The sequence below is a fragment of the Carcharhinus amblyrhynchos genome, chromosome 14, assembly GCF_965287045.1.
Source record: "Carcharhinus amblyrhynchos chromosome 14, sCarAmb.v2.hapA, whole genome shotgun sequence".
Taxonomy (NCBI): Eukaryota; Metazoa; Chordata; class Chondrichthyes; order Carcharhiniformes; family Carcharhinidae; genus Carcharhinus; species Carcharhinus amblyrhynchos.
The window spans coordinates 22,150,693-22,173,094 of record NC_137337.1 but is presented as its reverse complement, the minus strand read 5'-3'; positions in this window follow the sequence as shown (position 1 = coordinate 22,173,094).

Here is a 22,402-nt window from a genome sequence, read left to right as displayed (position 1 = left end):
CTCGGGGTGGAAAATTGCCAAAACCATTCTAGAATCTGCCTCATCTTCATTTTATAATTTCAGATCACCACACAGTTTTTGTGGGACATGGGTGCTCCTGGCTGGTTAGCATTTATTGCCCATCCTTGGATGGCAGTTCAGGGTCACCATATTGCTGTGGCTCTGGAGTCACATGTGGGCCAGACCAGATAGGACAGCCGATTTCTTTCTCTAAAGGACATTAATGAACCAGATGGGTTTTTCCAACAATCAACATTGGTTTCATGATCATCAGTAGATTCTTAATTCCAGAATTTAAAAAAATTGAATTCAAATTCCACCATTTGCCATGGTGAGAGTCAAACATGGGTCCCCCAGAACATTAGCTGAGTTTCTGGATTAATAGCCTTGCAATAATACCACTGCGCCATCACCTCCCCCAGTAGTAAACATCAAAATATGCCCCATTAATTGTTTATTCTGAACTCCTACGGTCTGTGGCCTTTGCTTAAAGTGCTATCTTCTTCTTGAGTTCTCTGCTCAAAGGCAGGCTCTTGGCAATTATTTGCCAAACTACGGTACGGTGCCTTCTCTGTTTATTATTGGTAGGGTGAAGAAACAGGCCCTAGATCTATCTCAGCTGGAGGAGGGATCAAAGCCCATGCTGTTGATGTTAATCTGATCCACATGCTAGCCATCCAAGCAATTAAGCTAGTTTCCCCTCCTCATTTCACCCCTTTACATGGTCGTATATCCTCTGAGGTGAGATGGTGGTGTAGTGATCTTGACATTGAGTGAGTAATCCTCAAATCAGACTTATCCGCACATCAGCTGGTGGAATTGCAAACTCTGGAATTATAAAGCTAGAATCAGTAATGGTGACAAGCTATCATCGATTATTATCAAACCCCATCTGGTTCATTAATGTCTCATTAGGGGAGAAGTCTGCTCTATACGTGACTCCAGACCCAGAGCAATGCAATTGACTCTTAACTGCTCTCTGAAATGGCCCCAGCAAGCCACTCAGTTCAAGGAGATGGGCAACAAATGCTGACATTGCCAGTGTTACCTACATCCCCTGAAAGGAAAAACAAAATGTGTTTTTGTTCTGGAGCTTGAACATTGCTAGAAGTACTAAATTCTCACTCCAAATTCTTGTTTTCAACTTGGGAAAAGCAACATAAGATTAATTTGTCATCTGTTGAACCAGTGCTGACGCACACCATGGTGACGATTGAGTAAATTTATCATGTGAACAGAGTTTGGTTTATTTTTGCATGCCACCTTCTTTAATCACAAAGAAATGAGCATGTAGGTAAAACAAGTGATTAGGAAGGCAAGTGGAATGTTGTCATTTATTGCAAGGGGAATGGAATATAAAAATAAGGATGCTTTGCTGCATGTAAGGGTGAGACATCTGCAGTATAGTGTGCAATTTTGGTTTCCTTATTAAGAAAGGATATCAATGTGTTAGAAGCAGATCAGAGATGGTTCAACTGATTGATACCTGGGACTGGGGTGGGGTGGTGAGAAAAGGTTAGGCTTACATCCATTGGAGCTTTGAAGATTGAGAGGTGATCTTATTGAAACAAATGTTACAAAGCTTTTAATTTAAATACTTTCCAAGCATTCCAGTTTATTGAGACAAACAATGATAGTAATTCAATTATTTATTTATTTAACACTTGTATACCAGCTCAAACATAAACAGTTGCAACTCATTAACTCTTAACTGAACTCCAACAGAACATCAACTTTCAACTGAACTTTAATCCTTAATCTGTATTTTAACTTTAACTGACTATCAACTTAAACTATTTAACTGAAATAGATACTACGAAGTTTAGGAAAACCTTGGCCAAGAAATTTCTTTAATGTAAAATCTATCTTCCTGTTCTCTGAAGCATCCTTCAGGGTACACTTCTTCTTGCGATGGTTGGTCTTTTTGAGTTAACACTGGCAAACAAAGACTCACATGTCTCTTTATCCACAATTCTCCATCTCATTAAAAATCTAGCGGGGCAGGGCCTATTCACCCGGAGTCTGACCGTTCTGGAACTCTGCACATGTGCAGTGGCCCTGGTCTGTCAAAATCCCCATTTGCTGGCCAGCCTGGGACCCCTGCAGTGTTGCGCCTCTAACCCTCTCCATGGTCCAATCGCGGCCCCCACAACAATTCCCGGGGCACCTCTGACACCCCCCCAACCCGATACACAGCCCACTCCCCAGCAGTGATGATCCCCCACCCCCTCACCCTGGTAGACCCCCCTCCGCTGATCCCCCAGGATTAGAACCTCCACCCGGAGGCAGGCCCCCCCCCCCGCCAGCAGACCACCCCTTCCCCCAGGCCACCCTAGTCACTGCCCTCCCTCCACCCCAGTCCGATCTTGTCTACAGAGTGCCAGTAGGACCCTCCACCCCCACCAATCACCCCCAGGCCCTGCCCACAATAGGCCCAGCCTCCTTGACTCTGCCCAATGAGCAGTGCCAAAGTGCTTCCTGGGCATGGACACTTTGCCCTTTGGGCAGAGTAGGGGGCACGGGCTAGCACTGCCAGGGTGCATGCTAGGGGGCATGACGCCCTAGTGCACAACCCCTGGGGGGCCCCAAATGCCCTCCCTTCACTCTGGCTAGGTCTCCCACTAGTTCCCCAAATGTGGGGAGCTAGTGTAAACCCTGCCAGAATGAAATACTCCTGGTGGTGTGGGAGATTCAATCGGGACCCATAAGTTCCCGATAATCACACTTAAAACATATTTAAAACACATTTTAAAAAGATACAAATCACTTACCTGCCTTCCCGCCGGTTTCCAGCATATCTGACCGGCGACTGTTTGCCAGCTCTGGGAGAAGCGCACGCTTTCCCGGAGCATGTGCAAGTCCCGGTACAAGGCCAGTGACACGTATCTCCCATCACAACCTGCCAGAACAGTTGCGGGTCACGATGGGAGAATTGCAGCCATTGTTTCTGTTGAACTATTAACATTTTTGAATTACTAATGGGCAGCACAGTGGCCCAGTGGTTAGCACTGCTGCCACGCAACACCAGGGACCCGGGTTCAATTCCTGGCTTGGGTCACTGTTTGTGTGGAGTCCGCATGTTCTCCCCATGTCTCCGTGGGTTTCCTTTGGGCACTCCAGTTTCCTCCCTTGGGAAACTCCAAAGATGTGCTGGTTAGGTGGATTGGCCATGCGAGATTGCCACTTGGGTTGGATGGATTATCCATGATAAATTTGTGGGGTTGCACGCCGGGGGTGAGAGCCTGGGTGACTTGATCACTTGGGGAGTCAGTGCAGACTCGATGGGCTGAGTGGCCTCTTCTGCACTGTGGGAACTTGATGATTTTAATGCTGGAGTAAGATCATTCGCTCAGGTCTGTGTGCAAGGCTGATCCACATGATTACCAGGATTAGGCAGTTGAGGTTACAACTAGTTCAGCCATGGTCTTATTGAACGGAGGAGCAAGCTTGAGGGATCGAGAGCTCGACTGCTGGTCTTAATTTGTATGCTTGTATAAGCTAAAGATGACAGATTTTCTTCCTTAAAAGGCATTATTCAAACATGTGGACTTTCACAAAAATCTAGCAGTTTCATGGACAACATGGCAGAAATTGTTTTTTTCATTCTGTATTTTGATTCAATTAAATTTACATTTCTCCAGCTACCATCATGGGATTTGAAACTCATGTCTCTGGATTATTAGGTCAAGCCTCTCAATTAATAGTCCGGGGAAGTAAGCACTATGCTACCGTACCCATTGAATTGAGGGAGACTGAACGGGAAATAGCGTGTAATCGAAAATGAAATTAATAAACAGAACACTGTAAAATTACATTCAGTCATTAGGGAAAAAGGATTAATCAAGTTACTCAGCATAAGGAGGTGGACTATAACATGGATGAAATGCAGAAATATACAATTTGCTTCAGCTTATTGCAAGCATTGCATATCAATTCCATGAATGCATAAATGGATTCAATTTTAATTGAATTATTCTGCTTCTAACCAGGTGACTAATTTTGTTCTGTTCTATCGAGAATGAAAATAACCTCTGCGCTGAGCCTTTATTTTGCAAACCTGCTAATTTCGATGAATCTGTTGGTTTGACTGATATCATTTCAGGCTTCACTCAAGATCCACATTCCAATTGCTGCTTAATGGCCTCCTAAACCTAAGGCAGAATATGTTTGCAGAATTTCATCTGGCTGTGAGCTATTTTGTGCGTTGGTTTATTATCCATCTTTATTATTTTTTTAATTCACTCCTGGGACATGGGCTGGCCAGCATTTATTGCCATCCCCAGATTACCTTGGAGGGCAGTTGAGAGCCAACCATATTGCTGTGGCTCTGGAGTCACATGTAGGCCAGACTAGGTAAGGATGGCAGATTAGGTAGATTGGCCATGCTAAATTGAGCCTTAGTGTCAAGGGGATTAGCAGGGTCAATATATGGGTTTGCAGGGATAGGGCTTGGGTGGGATTGTTGTTGATTGAAGCTCAATTGGCCTCCTTCTGCACTGTCGAGATTCTACAATTTCTTTCACTATAAGACACAAGGAACCAGACGGGTTTTTCCGACAATCAACAACTGTTTCATGGTCATCAGTATTTCTTAATTCCAGGTTTTTTTTATTGACTTCATAGTCTTCTATCTGCCATGGTGGGATTTGAACCCGGGTCCCCAGAACATTAGCTGAGTTTCTGGATTAATAATCTAGTGATAACACCACTAGGCCATCACCTTTCCTGGGAATGTGTTTCATTATCACAAACCTTTCCTCCTACCACAGTTTTGGATCACACTTTTGATAGCTTTAAACATTGTGATTCTCTTTGGCAACATTTCTCTTTCAATATTGCTATGCTAAGTGTCAGTGTAAATACTCCTACTAGCTACCGTGGCTTAAGCAAGCAAATTTCTGATTATATTTCTCCCTCTCCCAGACCTGTCATCATTTTGTTTATCTGTCAAATACGAAGAAGAGCTTAAAGCTTATTCAATTTCACCCATCCTAACTACTATAGTTGCAAATTGGGGACTGGAGGAAAGAATCATGTTTTGAAATTTGTGGCTTAGCCTCTTCTGCCCACATTTGGTCAACATCTGCCTCACTCAACCTGTTACACTGCTCTGTTTTCCCTGACCTATCCTTGACCCAGTCTTATTGCTTTACACTCTGGTCCCTTGTGCTTGTCTTAGCCAATCTCCGTTCATCCCACTCATTTTCAACTATACCTTTCTCTACTGCTGCCAGGTCCTATTAGTCCGTTCCCTCTGTAGCTTGCTCTCAGGCTGGTTTGACTCATAGCCTGCTTGTTGCCTGCCAGTGACATTTTAGGCATATGTCTTAGTATTGTAATAACCTGCTGCTAAAGAGTTTAGGTTTCTACAAGAGCAGACATAATTAAAAACTAATGTTGCTTCTATTTTCCATAGCAATTGAATTTTAAATTCAATTAGCAAGGGAATCCTAGGGGAAGAATGTGTTGGGGGACAAATGAACAGAGGAGATAGTTAAGCAAACGCTGCTGAGAATGTTAGAGCCCAGGTGCGTGAGTGAAGGCAGTCTTTCTGTGGTTTCCATCATTCTTCTATGGAGTAATGGCAGATAAACAGGTGATCCAGCACTGTGATATTTTCAGCTCTGTCACAATACAGTGGTTAGCACTGCTGTCACGGTGGATCTTGAGTGAAGCCTGAAATGATATCAGTCAAACCAAGGGATTCATCGAAATTAGCAGGCTTGTAAAATAAAGGCTCAGCGCAGAGGTTATTTTCATTCTCGATAGAACAGAACAAAATTAGTCACCTGGTTAGAGGCAGAATAATTCAATTAAAATTGAATCCATTTATGCATTCATGGACTTGATATGCGATGCTTGCAATAAGCTGAAGCGAATTGTATATTTCTGCATTTCATCCATGTTATAGTCCACCTCCTTGTGCTGAGTAACTTGATTAACTGCAGGAGCTTGGGTTCAATTCTCGACTTGGGTCACTGTCTGTGTGGAGTCTACACGTTCTCCCCATGTCTGCGTGTTTTCCCTCTGGGTGTTCCAGTTTCCTCCCACAATCCGAAAGACGTGCTGCTTAGGTGCATTAGCCATGCTAAATTCTCCCTCAGCGTACCCGAACAAGTGTTGGAGTATGGTGAAGAGGGGATTTTCACAGTAACTTCATTGCAATGTTGATGTAAGCCAACTTGTGACACAGGTGAATAAATTTAAACTTCAACTTATACATTCAGTCATTTTCAGAATTGTTTCAATAGGTCAATTAACATTTTTGTTGAGTTAATTATTGTGGTTTTGTACCCGGGACTGATCCCTATCCAATACTGGTATGAAGGATTCTGTCAGGCGGCACTTTTAATGGTGTAAGCTTCTGCTATTTTCAGGAAAATTGGGCAACTTATCCAGACCACATAGTTCATGATGAAGGTATGTGGAAGACATAATCAAAGATAGTGCTGGGATTCATGTGCACAGATTATTTTGGCTTTTGTAAATATTAGGTCTGCTGATGAAATGTTTTGTGCTCTATTTTCAAATAGCCATCATAGCTGCCAGGTTGTCATAAGCTTTCATCTGTAGGGAAAGGAATCTGCTCATCCTCCCTGGTTTAGTCTACACATAACTCTAGATGATAGACTCTTAATGCATGTGGGCCTTTCCAACGTCACTTACATCCCCATCCCAGTTCAGTTAATGGTCTGAGCAATGCATATTGTTTATTAGTAGATAAATGAATCATAGAAGCATAGAAACCCTACAGTGCAGAAAGAGGTCATTCTAAGAAATCTGAGGAGCAATCATAGAATCCCTACAGTGAAGAAGGAGACCATTCGGCCCATCAAGCCTGCACTGACCACAATCCTACCCAGGCCCTACTACCTTATCCCTACATATTTTTACCCGCTAATCCGTCTAAACTATGCAACTCAGGACACTAAGGAGCAATTTTAGCATGGCTAATCAACCTAACCCGCATATCTTTGGACTGTGGGAGGAAACTGGAACATCCAAAGGAAACCCACACAGACATGGGGAGAATGTGCAAACTCCACACAGACAGTGGCCTGAGGCTGGGATTGAACCTGGGTCCCTGGTGCTGTGAGGCAACAGCGCTAACCACTGTGCTGCCTCTTTTGATCTAACAACCGTAAAAAAGACAAAAAATTCACTGCAGTTGTTTCTGAACTAACTCCAGTTGGCGACAGCCTTATGTTCCGATTGTTAAGAATGTTCAATGTGTTGGTAACTGAAGACATTTTTAGATGTAAAGAATTTTAAGTTTAGTTCTTTTTGCAAATGGACATTCCAGCATATTTGCATTAGCCTGAGGACCTAAGGCAGTTGAAAATATTGGGTAGATCTCTAAATCAAATGGGCTGTCAATCTCTGTCACAGAATGCAGTGTGGGATTACCATTTTCCAAATTAAACAAGTTGTTTAAATTTGAAACTTATTCCGTCAATCATACTTGCCATTGTGTCATTAACTGTGCTGCCTCTGTTAGCGTTTAATTAAACATTTCCTTTATCTAACTTGGTTTTGGAGTTTCTTTCCCTTCAAGTTTATTCCTTCCTCTTGACACCTAAAGCGATTTGGGGTTATACAACAACACAATCCAGCCACAGTGGACCATTGATTTGCTGATCCCTTTTGGGAGGTTTAAGGGGGTTGGGGACCCACTCATGTGCATTTATTATTCTCTCAGGCTCTAACATTCCACTGGATTATAATCATAGAATCCCGACAGTGCAGAAAGAGGCCATTCGGCCCATTGAGCCTGCACCATCAACAATCCCATCCAGGCCCTATCCCCTTAACCCCACACATTTACCCTGCAAAACCCCATGACACTTTAGCATGGCCAATCAAACTAACCCACTTTGGACAGTGGAAGGAAACCGGAGCACTTGGAGCAAACCCACCCAGACATGGAGAGAATGTGCAATCTCCACACAGACAGGGTCGGAATTGAACCAGGTACCCTGGTGCTGTGAGGCAGCACAGCTGATCACTGTGCCACCACGCCGCTCATCTACTATGATGGTCTCCCTGAGTTCTTTAACTGAGTTGTCTGATGGCAAATATCTTGTGCCATTGTATGATGCTGTGTCCTTTCATTGTATCAATCGGGTTTTGATATTGATATGCTTTGAAGATTAATCCCTGATGGTACAGCCTGCCTCTGTGTGACCTGTTTATTTGCATTGTTAATATCCATAGATTTGGGGTTTTATATTTAATAAAAGTCTAGTTGGAGGGACTTCTGATCCTTATTTATTTATTTTTGTCACAAGAAGGCTTACATTAACAATGAAATGAAGTTACTGTGAAAATCCCCTAGTTGCCACACTCCGGCGCCTGTTTGGGGTACACTGAGGGAGAATTAAGTATGGCTGATGTACCTAACCACACACCTTTTGGATTGTGGTGGAAATGAGAACACCCGGAGGAAACCCTTGCAGACACAGAGAGAACGTGCAGACTCCACACAGGCAGTGATCCAAGCTGGGAATCAAACCTGTGTCCCTGGAGCTGTGAGGCGACAGCACTAATTGTTGTGCCACCATGCCACCCGAGACAAAAACATCTAATTCAACAAGCAATTGCCAGAGCTTAACGTTCATCCTCTATTACCATGTTAAATCCACTAATCATACACTGAGAAAAGAATGAGTCTGAAGCCTTAGAACAGCTTTATTTCCAAGACTGCAGCATAAAGACACAGTCTCTTCCAGTTCCCCCAACACCCTGTGTGAATACTTTCTTATATTTGTGTGATGAAACCCTAAAACTGCCCCCAACTTGGGACAATTGCACTTGATTAGTAACTTAAAGCATGTACTATGTACATTGCAGCACAATTGCTCCAGTAATACTCATCAGTCAGAGTGACATAATGGGGCATACACCCTGTGAGCACCAGTGTTCAGTTCCTGAATGCACTCAAAGTGCTTCCGCACTTATCTCTCCACAGTTAGCCACTCCCTCTATGGAGGAACTCATGTACTCAGAGACCTGAGCCATGGTGGCATGCATGAGCTGGATGGTCTCCTCCATTCTTTGCCCTTACCCAACACTGCCTTGGGGAACTTTGACATGTGGGAGCACATCTGTTCCAAGTCTAGGTGGAGCCTCCTGTGAGCCTGCAATAGTTCCCACCTGAACTGGACAATGTCTGTCCTCCATAACCTTCCAGGGGACTGTCCACAGCCACCTCTGCCTCTGGCACCTTGCTCTTGCACATTAGTGCCACATTTGTCACCCTCCATCATTCTACCCAAATGTGTGCAAGGGTCCACCAAAGTGATTGCGTCAGTTCTGGTGGAGGGTGCACTCGTCAGAAGTGATGGAGCCTTGGTTTGGGCTCTGCTATTGCTGCTCTTTGTCCTGTGATGGTGAAGGAGTTGCTCTGATTCCCTCGATGTCTGGACATAGAGGAAGCACAAGAGAGCGTGAAAAGCTTTGGAGAGCAGAAGTTCCCCAAGGCAGCACAATGTTTGGCATACTGAAATATTCCAAGACAAGATGAAGTAAATTCACCTCTTACTGAACACTTTGCATTCTGCAATCTCTATCTCCTCCACTGATGTCTGTTTAGCCTTGCCCGACTTGCTGTTCATCAATAATCCTGACAATGCCCCTCTCAGAGATAATGTACAGGTGCGAAACCCCTTCTCATGTCTGAGCCCTCTCCCAGGTATTTTGAGCCTATTTCTCTTGCAAGGACAAAGACAGTGAGATTACGCACTGCTGTTCTCTATAACCAACAGCAGCTGTCTCTATTTATTGGAGGGTGAATATATCAGTGGTTGGAGGCCCTCAGCAGCACTAATGGCTGTCAACCACTCTGAGGGCTGAGCAGGTGCCCTGGGCACACCCTGCTCCCATGCTTAGTAGCAGCAGGCAACTTCAGTCCCTTCAGCTGACCTATCTGCTGGAGGGCAAATACCCAGAGGCCTATCCTGTAGGCGAGGTACTCCAATTAAGCTTGCTGGAACAATATCAGGTCACTGAGCATCTACCTAATCTGAAACCAGTTTCTGCGCACCAGACCAACTGTCTCTGCAAAGGCCTGTTTGATCTCCAAGGGTGGCCTCCTCTTCCCACCCTCTGAGAGGAATTTCACCCTCCCCCGGCCTCTGTTCTACCTCTACAAAACGGGGAGCTTCCTGTCCGGTGTTCCGTTCCTCTGCCTCTCCTGAGGCATCTTCCCAACAAATAATAATGAAATGAAATGACAGTGTTGGTATTGGCTACTGTGATCTGCTTAAATCCAAATTGCTCAGTCCTGCCTCATTTTCCGTGGTTGCTAATCGGCTGCACTATCAAACGCATTTCTAAGACAATTACAGCTCGGATCAATGACTTATTTCCACCACTGTACCACCAAACCCCACTCCCATCACAAGCACAAGTGTAGGTCCAGGAACTAGAAGCCTTTCCATTGAGTGCTCCCAGGTCCTGTCCTCAGTCTCCGGTCTCTGCTTTGTGTAAGCTTTGGCCAGAAAATGTTGAACACTTTGTGATGTTGTTGTGAAAATTAGCTCAAAGAAATTATTCATAAATTTGGAAGAGTAGTAGAGATAGACTCCTCATTGCTTGAGAATGTCCCAGCTGTGAATGACTTCAAAGGGACATTGTTTTAACAGCTGAGCCTATAGTAAGGAATTTGATTATACTGGGGGAAGGGTACATACTGCAGTAGCCACTCTCTCAGCTACTTTGACATGACACCAGGGGCATGGAGGATCCAAGATGCCTTGGTAGCTTGGCAGCTGCAGTGAATAACCAATACAGCGTGAGTCTCTATTTTGCTGCCATCCACTGGACTACAAATCATGACTTATACCATGATATCATTATGGGGCAAAGCAAGAAGTAGGCACCAGGCTTAACCTCAGTCAGTGCAGGGATTTAATCAGCATTGTGATGGCATTATTCTGTGTCACACTCTTAGCCAACTGAGCTAACTGATCTCACATTTACAAGTTAATCATTACATTTATAATCTAAAGATTTGTTCAGCATTTTTTTGATTCATTAATTGGACATGGGAGTCCCTGGGTGGCCAGCATTTATTGCCCATCCCTCGTTGCCCTTGAACTGAGTGGCATGCTAGGCTATTTCAGAGGGCAGTTGAGAGTCAACCACATTGCTGTGGCTCTAGAGTCACATGTAGGCCAGACCAGGTAAGGACAGTAGATTTCCTTCCCTAAAGGACATTAGTGAATGAGGTAGGTTTTTCTGACAATCAACAATGGTAGATTCTTAATTCCAGATGTTTTAAAAGTTGAATTCAAATTCCACCATCTGCAGTGCAGGATTGGAGCCCGGGCCCCCAGAACATTAGTTGTGTTCCTGTATTACTAGGCTAATGATGACCGCACTAGGCCATCACCTCCCCAGTTTGTTTCCAGTTTGTCCTTCTTTCACCTCTGTTACAATGGAGCTCAGGTTGTTTTGTTCCCTATCCTCTGAGGGCAGTATTTTGCCAGAATAAACTCTCACAGGGTGAGGATTAGACTTTCATCCTGAGCAGGTAGAGGGGGATTCTCTTAGGAAGCACGACCACGATGATAAGGATAGGGCGGCACTGCCGACTGTTCACAGCTGGGAGAGTGAAGGTTCCAGCAGAACGGCAGGTAGTGGCATCTGCGAATCTTAACAGGGGAAAGAAAGCTTCAAAAATCAGTAAACCTGCACAGAATGTGTACAACATCACTGAGACACAGACAGATCCAAATTGAACCCCAGCCCTAAAAGACTAGAAAATTAACAGCGAGTTAACTGTTATGGTGTAAATCAACCAGCAAATTCAGAGGGTTAAGAGTGACGCTGTAAACTCTGGATCTGCAGAGCTTGCAAGTCGATTTACACTGCTCTGATGTGTACTTTATACAAACTCAATCTCACCCTCCGCCTGTTATTTTTAAGAACTTCTTGGATTTACACATTAGTTGCTCATTGCACTTGTTGCCAGAAGTCAAGTATGGCGATTAACGGTGTAAATACCTTTGATGGTGTGATCATTGTCATTGTGGTTCCAATCAAGCTCTCTGAGCCAGAAAACGAACTATGTTTCAGTGATTGTTGACTCTTCTTCATGCCCCTCCCCTCACTCATTCATTGCTGTTTCTTCCTCAATTAATCAACGAGGTTTTAACATATTGGAGTTACACTGTTGTTCCAGCGTTCACCGAGCTCTCTGATATTCTGTTGCCTCTGCCACCCCTCTTATCAATTTCCATTTCCAACGTGATGCAATGCAAGAGTTTATATTTTAGCTGAAGGGTGCAGAGAAATAAATAATGGGGCAAAGATGGGCAACCTCCAAATAGATTAATAAATAAATGATTTGTTAAAGTAAGTAACTACGTACAGAGAGTGATATAAAGGCTACCACACTCCATGACTCCAGACTCCTAACTGTAAGAAAAACCCATGTTCCCACCTTGGGGTGGCACTGTGGCAGCACAGTGGTTAGTGCCTCACAGCATTAGCTGACTGGGTTTGATTCCCGGCTTGGGTCACTGCCTGTGCGGAATCTGTACGTTCTCTCCATGTCTGCGTGTGTTTGCTTTGGGTGAATCATAGAACCCACAGTGCAGAAGGAGGCCATTCAGCCCATCGAGGCTGCATGAACAACAATCGCATCCAGGCCCTATCCCCATAACCCCACGTATCTAACCTACTGGTCCCCTGACACTAAAGGTAAACTTAACATGGCCAATCAACCTAACCCACACATTTTTGAGTACTTGGTTTCCTCCCACAGTCCGAAAGACGTACTGATTAGCTGCATTGGCCATGCTAAATTCTCCCTAGTGTACCCGAAAAGGCGCCAGAGTGTGACAACTTGGGGATGTTCACAGTAACTTCATTGCAGTGTTAATATAAGTCTACTTGTGACACTAATAAATAAATTTTAAAAAACTTAGGATTTACGTGCTTCAGCCTGACTGGCGAGGAGGTCGCGTGACCCTTTGAGAGCCGGGCACGCTACCACAGGGCACAAAACTAATTGCCCCATTCCAACAATAGCACAGCCGCAATTTGATATCCATTGCAGTCATTCTGAATTACATTTAGAAAATCAGTCTGATATACACAGTTATGTAAGCATTTGCGAGAATTGTTTTCAGAAAAACACACCCAGCTTGAGCTTTGCCAACTAACCTCCCGCTCATTTCTGGGAGCATTTGACAATATTAAATTAGATACGGGGCATTTATTCTGACATTTTTCTCCCCACCGACATTTGTGTGCGTGTTTATACTGCATAACAGCGACAAATTAACTGTCAAGGATTTCTTTGAAGTCCAAAAGCAATTAGATATCAACAAGGACCTATTGTTGTTGAAGGAGTCAAACAAATTAGAATCATTTTCAGTTGGGTTGAGAATGCAAAATATCACAAATTATCCCTGAAGCAGACAAGAGAAATGTACGCATTAGGAGCATTCAGCCAAAAACGGAAAGCTGTATCCAACATGTTCCTGCATCACAGAAGGCTACTTCCATTTTGTATTGAAAACAAGAGGGGAACAATTTATCAACAACCCAGCAAGATCTGATTACTGTGGCAAGATCACTGGCTAATCACTTGTAATTTGTCTGACCTACTGAGAACTGGCTGCCAACTCCTCAGTGCCCAGATTCCCAGTTGTTGGCTTTGCAACAGTTCCATTTGCTCTGGATTGCCTTACAAAAATGTCACAACAATCTCCTAAATGACAGAATCCAACCTGTCCAGGTGTGCCCATCAAATACCTGAATGTGAGAAATGTGTGGCTGTTCATTAAGTTTATTTATTAGTGTCACAAATAGGCTTACATTAACAGTGCAATGAAGTTACTGTGAAAATCCTCCAAACGCCTCAGTCCGGCGCCTGTTCAGGTGCACTGAGGGAGAATTTAGCACGGCCAACGCACTCACCAACATGTTTTTCGTATTGTGGGAGGAAACCCACAAAGACACAAGGAGAATGTGCAGACTCCACACAGACAGTGACCTGAGGCCAGACTCGAACCCGGCTCTCCGGCACTGTGAGGCTTAGTGTTAACCACTGTGCCACCATGCCGCCCCACATACTCTCCAAAACAGGAATGTCTTTATTAATAATGTAAACTGATAAACCAACGTAACTTCTTATATTGATTTTAAAAACTCCAATTGGTGATAGCATCTTCAAAGTGTGGTTCAAAGTGAACCCTTCAAAATCACAACTGTAAACTGTTTATGATGAAATTAGTACTTGCTGGCATAGTGCAGAATGAGCAAAACAAGTTTGTGACATACCAGCATCCTGGCTGTGTGTACAACATATATCATTATGGTTTGATTTACATTATTGCCATCAGTCAATTTCACCCCTTCGACATTCTCATTTTGATATATCAATATAAAGAAAGCTCATAACTTAAATCATTGCTCATTGGTCAAACTCTTGTCCAAAGGTGAGTATATTACTCAGACACCATGGTGTAATAATGATTATAGTTGCACAATAAACTTGTGCCATCTGGTTTCCTGCAGACCCACTAAAATATTTATAGGATCAAGATGAACAAACATGGTTTCTGCCACCAAAAATCTCCAAACTCGCACACAGCTGGGATTTTCCAGTCCCGCTGCAGTGAATGGAGTTTTAGCTGAATGCACGGTGACACAGTGGGTAGCTCTGCTGCCTCACAATGCCAGGGAGCTGGGTTCAATTCCCAGCTTGGGTCATTGTCTGTGTGAGTTTGCACATTCTCCCCGTGTCTGTGTGGGTTTCCTCCAGGTGCTCTCATTTCCTCCCACAGTCTGAAAGACGTGTTCATTAGGCGCATTGACCCGAACAGGTGCCAGAGTGTGGCGACTAGGGGAATTTCATAGTGACTTTGTTGCGGTGTTAATGTAAGCCTTACTTGCGGACTAATAAACAAAAAATCTCCATTCCCATTGGCAGCAGGGGCAGGTGAACGAGATTGAAGAACCCTGGCCTATATCCTGGATTTCTGACAGCATGATGCAAAATGCCTGTTACTTGTTCTTGTGTCTTTCCCCTAATGTGAATCCTTTGATATGATGTCCACAATTTTTAATATTCTTTCATGGGATGGCACTGGTTAGGTCAGAATTTGTTGCCCATCCTTACCACCCATGAGAAGGTGGTGGTAGCCACTGCCTTGAACCGCTGGAATCCCATGTTGTGTTGGTACACCCACAGTGTGGCAGGAAAGGGAGTTTTGGCACTTTGATCCCACAGCAGTGATACATTTCCAAATCAGGATGGTGTGTGTCTTGGAGGGGAGCTTGCAGCTGGTGGTATTACCATATGGGTGTGGGTTAGGTTGACTGGCCATGCTAAGAAATTGCCCCTTAGTATCCAGGGATGTGTAGGTCAGAGGGATTAGTGGGTGTAATATGTGGGGATATGGGAGTAGGGCCTGGGTGGGATTATGTTCGGTGCAGACTCGATGGGCCGAATGGCCTCTTTCTGCACTGTAGGGTTCTATGGTTCTATGATTCATATTGAAGTGAGGTTCCTTCTTATCAAATCTCCAGCTGCTTGTACTAAGGCCATTTTGATAATTCCGTCCCACAATACAATGGGACAGGAGGGAGTGGGCAATTCAAACCCGCAAGCTTGTGGCTGGATGTGAGGAAACTTGATTGTTCCAACCAGCCTCTGATCTGAACACCAAGCCTAATATCTGATAAATTTTGATAAGACACAAAGCAAGTTCTAACAATTTATTCTCAAACTATGCTCCATCCAGTCTGAAGGGACTTGGCCTCAGTATCCCCGACACTGAATGGTCTCCAATAGTAACAATGCTGCAATTTCTTAATGGAGTGGGGCTGGGAATCCGGTGAAAGTTTGCAGCTCCAGACCAAAGGAAGTAAAAAGGAGTGAAGTTGTAATTACCATTCCACTGGAGATTTTTGTCTTTTCAATGAATGTGTAGACTTTCAGGCGTTTCTGGATTATTTCCTTTAATTCCAATCAATTAATGGTGAATCTGGCTGTATCATAGACTCTCTAGAGTGCAGAAGGAGACCATTCGGTCATCGAGTCTACACCAACTCTCTGACAGACCATCTTCCCAAGGCCCTTCCCCCAATCTTATCCCTGTAACTTCATATGCATTTCCCATGGCTAATCCACCTAACCTACACATCTTGGGATATTAAGGGTCAGTTTAGCATGGCCAGTGCACCTAACCTGCACATCTTTGAACTGGGGAAGGAAACTGGAGCACCTGGAGGAAACCCACCCAGACACGGGGTGAACATGTAGACACTCCACACAGGCAGTCACCCAAGGCTGGAAATTGAACCAGAGTCCCTGGCACTATATGGTAGCAGTGCTAACCACTGTGCCACCATGTCGCCCCACAAGTTTACATTTGTGACATCTTGAACTCTCAGCCTAATTTTGGGAAGGTGATAGCCTGGTGGTCTTATCACTTGGTTATTAATCCAGAAATTCTGCTAATGTGCTGAGGACCTGGGTTCAAATCCCACCACATCAGATAGTGGAATTTGAATTTCAACAATAAATATCTGGAATTAAGAATTTACTGATGACCATGAAACCATTGTCAACTGTCAGAAAAACCCATCGGGCTCACTAATGTCCTTTAGGGAAGGAAATCTGCTGCCCTCACCTGGTCTGGTCTACATGTGAATGCAGAGCCACAACAATGTGGTTGACTCTCAACTGCCCTTGCACAGCTAGGGATTGGCGATAGATGTTGGCCCAGCCAACGGTACCCATGTCCCACAAATGAATAAAAAGAAATTAATGAACCTTTGCGTGTCATTGGGAAGAGTATTTTTCTGTTTCATTTCTCTTTGAAGATACTGATCGACATTTGCTGGTTTCTTGGCTAACTTGTGAACAAATCCTACTTTAGTGGACGGACCTGTGCCCTTGTGAGATGCAGCTCTCAAAAGAAAATATTTCTCTTCACCCTGCTTGACATAAGCTGCTGCGCCTGAAAAGTGGTCCACTGGTTCTGTCCATGAATATTTCTACAATGGAAAAAGGCCTTGCTGGATTCAGTCACATTTTGTCGTCTGCATTCTGAAATGACATTTAAGTCAGCGCCGACTAAGATGTAAAATTGCAAATCACTTGGAACCTTGACTATAATTTTTACGTCTCAGAAATGGCTGCTGCTGTCAAAAGGTGCTGTCAGCATAATAGCAAGGAACAAAAATGACCAATTCAAGTCAAAATATTACAATTTAAATTGTTAATGATGGAATGAATATATTCTTTCTTCTCCCCTCACGCTCATGCATGGAGCAGAATTCCCCCTCAAAACGGACATGTGGGGTGGGATTTTATGGCCTCATTCATCCCAAAACTGCCTGAGGTCAACAAACCTTTCCATGCTTCGATTCTCATGGCGGCCAAGGTGGTAAAATTCCAGCCACCATTTACAATTGCAAAACTGAAGAAACACCAACACTTGCATAGTTATTTTGAAGTGCATTATGTCAAGAGAATTTGAATGCATAAAAACAAATTACTGCAGATGCTGGAATCTTAAACCAAAGAGTAAATGCTGGAAAATCTCAGCAGGTCTGTCAAAGGGTCATCTAGACTTGAAATGTCAGCTCTTTTCTCTCCATATCTGCTATGGTTTTCCAGCGTTTTCTTTTTTGAAAGTTGAATGCATGTTTCAAGATCTAAACCAGTATCCACCACCTCTCAATTAATGGCAGCTTCGAACATTCCCACATCCCCGGCATTGTACATCACCTTTTGAGATATCCTGAGAGTTTGCATAAGTGCAATCCATAAAGAACAACACCAACTATTGTTTCCTATCTGAGGTATTTTTAATTCTTAAATTGCCAAAAAAATCCTTTTTAGTGACATTGCCAAATTAGTACGAATTATACTAACTGGAAGATCTCATTTGTGGTGTTGACTCACTCCAGTTAGAAATAGAACTCTGCTAGGATAGCCCAAATCTGCTTCACTGCAAATCATTGACAGGTATCCCAGTGACTTTTCTGCCAATTGATGTTGGATTTATCAAAAAAAGGGGTAAATGCATATTCTAAAGAGAATACTCGGCTTCATTTTCATCTGTTAGTGACTCAGAAGATTTAAGTTAATAGCATCATAAGTTGAATGGTTTATGAATGTAATAGCTTTTGCTATTTACAGTCAATTATTACAGATGCATCATAGAAAACATTCTTCCTGGTTGTGTCACAGTTTGGTATGGCTCCTGCTCTGTCCAAGACCGCAAGGAACTATAAAAGATCGTGAATGTAGCCCAGCATTACTGAGGACTCCACTCACCTCAGACATTCTCTCTTCCACCTTCTTCCTTCAGGAAAAATACAAAAGTCTGAGATCATGTACCAACTAACTCAAGAACAGCTTCTTCCCTCCTGCTCTCAGGCTTTTGAATGGACTTACCTTGCATTAAGTGGATTGTTCCCTACACCCTAGCTATAACTTTAAGACTACATTCTGCACTTTCTCATTTCCTCTATGTACGATATGCTTTGTCCGTTTCGCGCGCAAGAAACAGTACTTTTCACTGCATACTAATACATGTGACAATAATAAATTAAATCAAATCAAATCAACCATGTGGTCTTCTCTCAGCTCTATGAGACTATTTGGATTTAAACAGGTATTGTGAGTAGGTTAACAGGAGTGAGTGGACTGACCCCTCCTCTTGTCCCACCCATGAATTGGTTTTAACAGGGTTTGAGTTTAAAAGGGAGGTGATATTGCCAATAACATATATATTGAATTGTGTCTGGCACATTGAAAGAAATAGTTCAGCCAGGCTCCTTAAGTTAACAAGTAAAGAATGGGTTTTATTGTCAGAACTCACTCAGATAAGGATGCAGAAATTACTAATAAAAGGTTAAAATATGTCCAACTACCCACTAATGCAAAAATAACACACATACAATCTTCCACCCTCCCCAAGCCCCCCACCCTGTCATGCAAAAAAGAAGTAAAACTCAGTAGAGTATTAGATATTAAAAGCTTGATCAAGTAACAATTAAAGTAAAAAAGCATTCACAGAATGGCCGGAAGCTTATCTACAGCCGAAGGGTCCCAGCTCACAGTAGCTGCTTGTTCTTTGGATTTCTCACTGAAGCCAGTGTAATTGGTTTAGTATTCTCCTTTACAAACTTTCAATTTGTGGCAAGGCGGTCTTCAGGTGGATTTTCAAGTCACAAATAGCTCATCTTTGATGCCAGAGATTTCAGAAGAAAGAAACTTGGGCTAAGGGTGTTGCCCCTGTGGCAGCCTCTCTGACAATACAAAATCCAATGTTTTTTCACCCAAGACATGGTTCACATGGAAGCCAGAGGAGATTCTCTGGCTTCCCCTCAGCGTTCTTCATAGTGGCGGGAGGCAGAGTGCCAGTAGATCCCTCCGTAGGTCCCTCATTATTATAGTCAAGTGACCTCATGCTTGGTTTAGACTGGTGCCTAAGAAGATCATAAAACCCCTACAGAGCAGAAGGAGGCCATTCAGTCTATTAAGCCATGGTTCTGTGGCACAATAGTTAACACTTCTGCTTTACAGCACTAGGAACCTGGATTCAATTCCTGGCCTGGGTCACTGTCTGTGTGGAGTTTGCACATTGTCCCCATACTTGCGTGGGTTTCCTCCAGGTGCTCCAGTTTCCACTCACACTCCAAGGATGTACAGGTTAGGTGCATTGACCATGCTAAATTCTCCCTCAGTGCACACAAAAAGGTGCCGGAGCGTGGTGACTAGGGGATTTTCACAATAACTTCATTGCCATGTGGATGTAAGCCTATTTGTGATTAATAAATAAAAATTTGAATTATACAAATCTTGTCTCTATGATTTATTGGTGAGAACATCTCTGTGGTGCAAATAGTATATATTCAATTTTGTGTTGGATGTATGGTGCATCATTTAACTCTAAGACAAAAAAAGTGTAATTTTAAAGATGATTTTTGCCACTTGCTTTTTTTTACTGTGGCTACTTGTTTTCTGATCAACCATTGACTTGAGATGCAGCCCAGCAATTCCTGCTCCGATAGTTCACTGCCAGAATCCTTTGTAACCCATGAGACGCAGGTTCTATTTTAATTGCATGAAACCTCTTTCCACCTTATTTTAATTAATCACGATGTAGCAGAAATATTGTCCTTTTGTCATGCTGTGCACATAAATTAGAATTTCATGTATAGATAATGAAACTTTCTTCTCTTCCTTGCAAAGCCTTGGCTCTCAATTAGCAAGTTGATGGCTTTAATTCTAATTCATTATCCAGCAGTCTCTTATACTCTACTTAAACACTGCTTTTGGGCTGACTGTAAGATTCCTACTTGAATTGTAATGTTGTTTGCCAGTTGTTAAATTTGTTGGAGCCCTTTCGGCCACCGCACAGCTGTTTCCTCGAAACATCTGTATCGAAGTGCTGAGTGTTTGTTCCAGATGCCATTCTAAAGGGTAGAATGCAAAACGAGATTGTTAAGTGCTCGACATACTACAGAAGCTCAACCTTCCATCTCCATAGAAACAGATCCAAACCCCTTATTTTCATCTCTAAAAGCGAATTTTTCACACAGAGAATGGACAAGGCACTTGCATTTGGGGCTTTCAGCAAAACAACCAGCACACAAGCAGCAAAGTAAAATGACCTTTAGGGGAACATAATGCATAAAGTATTCTGAGAATTCTCTGAACAACACACCCCAGGTGATTGGCTTCCGATTCTGTGGCATTTTGACTGATAAACAGGTGCAGGAATCCAGTGACAGGCAGCAAGGAGAAAGACCCTTCCAATGTCGCAATATCACCCAATTAAGATTCAAAGATTTGTCTCCAGTTTAAACCAGTTTGGCGGGCCGGGGGCAGGGAGTAGGGAGGCTGAACAGAAGGTTGAGGGACAGCACAGAAGTTAAAGAGAGCACATTGAGTAGTAAAGGCAGTGTCAGTAATCCTGACAGATCAGGCAAAAGCAGAGCAGAAAGCAAGGGAAGTCCAGGTTAAAATGCATTTATTTCAATGCAAGAGACCTTGCATTGAAATAAGGACAAGGCAAATCATTGATACATATCATTGATGAAGACGAACATCTCGCCAGAGCCATCCCCACACCCCCACTTCTTGCCTTCAGACAACTGCACAACCTCAAACAGACCATTGTTCGCAGCAAACTACCCAGTCTTCAGGAGAACAGTGACCACAACACCACACAACCCTGCCACAGCGACCTTTGCAAGACATGCCGGATCACTGACATGGATACCATCATCACACATGAGAATACCATCCACCAGGTACACGGTAAATACTCTTGCAACTCGGCCAACGTTGTCTACCTGATACGTTGCAAGAAAGGATGTCCCGAAGCATGGTACACTGGGGAGACCATGCAGACGCTACGACAGCGGATGAATGAACATCTCTCGACAATCACCAGGCAAGACTGTTCCCTTCCTGTTGGCGAACACTTCAGTGGTCACGGGCATTCAGCCTCTGACCTTCGGGTAAGCATGCTCCAAGGCGGCCTTCACGACACACGACAGCGCGGAGTCGCTGAGCAGAGACTGATAGCCAAGTTCCGCACACATGAGGACGGTCTCAACAGGGATCTTGGGTTCATGTCACACTATCTGTAACCCCCGTGACTTGCCTGGGTTTGCAAAACCTCACTTACCGTACTGTCTGGAGACAATACACATCTCTTTAACCTGTGATCGGTGCTCCTTCCACTCACATTGTTGGCCACTTTAGGACTTGAACAGCAGGTTAGGTGTAAAGATTTGCATTCTAATCAGTAATCTGTAAACTGTCTGTGCTTTATACGCTCTGTCTGAGGCCAGAACTCTCCATTCACCTGAAGAAGAGGGAAACCTCGAAAGCTAGTGAGTTTACTATCAAATAAATCGGTTGGACTTAAACCTGGTGTTGTCAGACTTTTTACTGTGTTTACCCCAGTCCAACGCCGGCATATCCACATCAAGGCAAATGAACTCAGGGCGTGGATGGGTATGTGGGACTGGGATATTGTAGCAATTACTGAAACGCGGCTAAGAGAGGGACAGGACTGGCAGCTCAATGTTCCAGTGTACTATAGGAAAGAAGAACAGGAGGTAAGAGAGGAGGGGGAGTTGCACTTTTGATTAGGGAAAACATCATGGCAGTACTGAAAGGGGATGTATCCGAGGGTTTGCCCACTGTGGGTCGAACTGAGAAATAAGAAGGGGGAAATCACTTTAATAGGGCCGTACTATAGGTCCTCAAATAGTCAGTGGGAAATTGAGGAGCAAATATGTAAGGAGATTACAGATAGCTCCAAGAGAAATAAGGTGGTAATAGTAGGGGATTTTAACTTTCCCAACATTGACTGGGGCAGCCATAGTCTTGGAGGGTTGGATGGAGATAAAT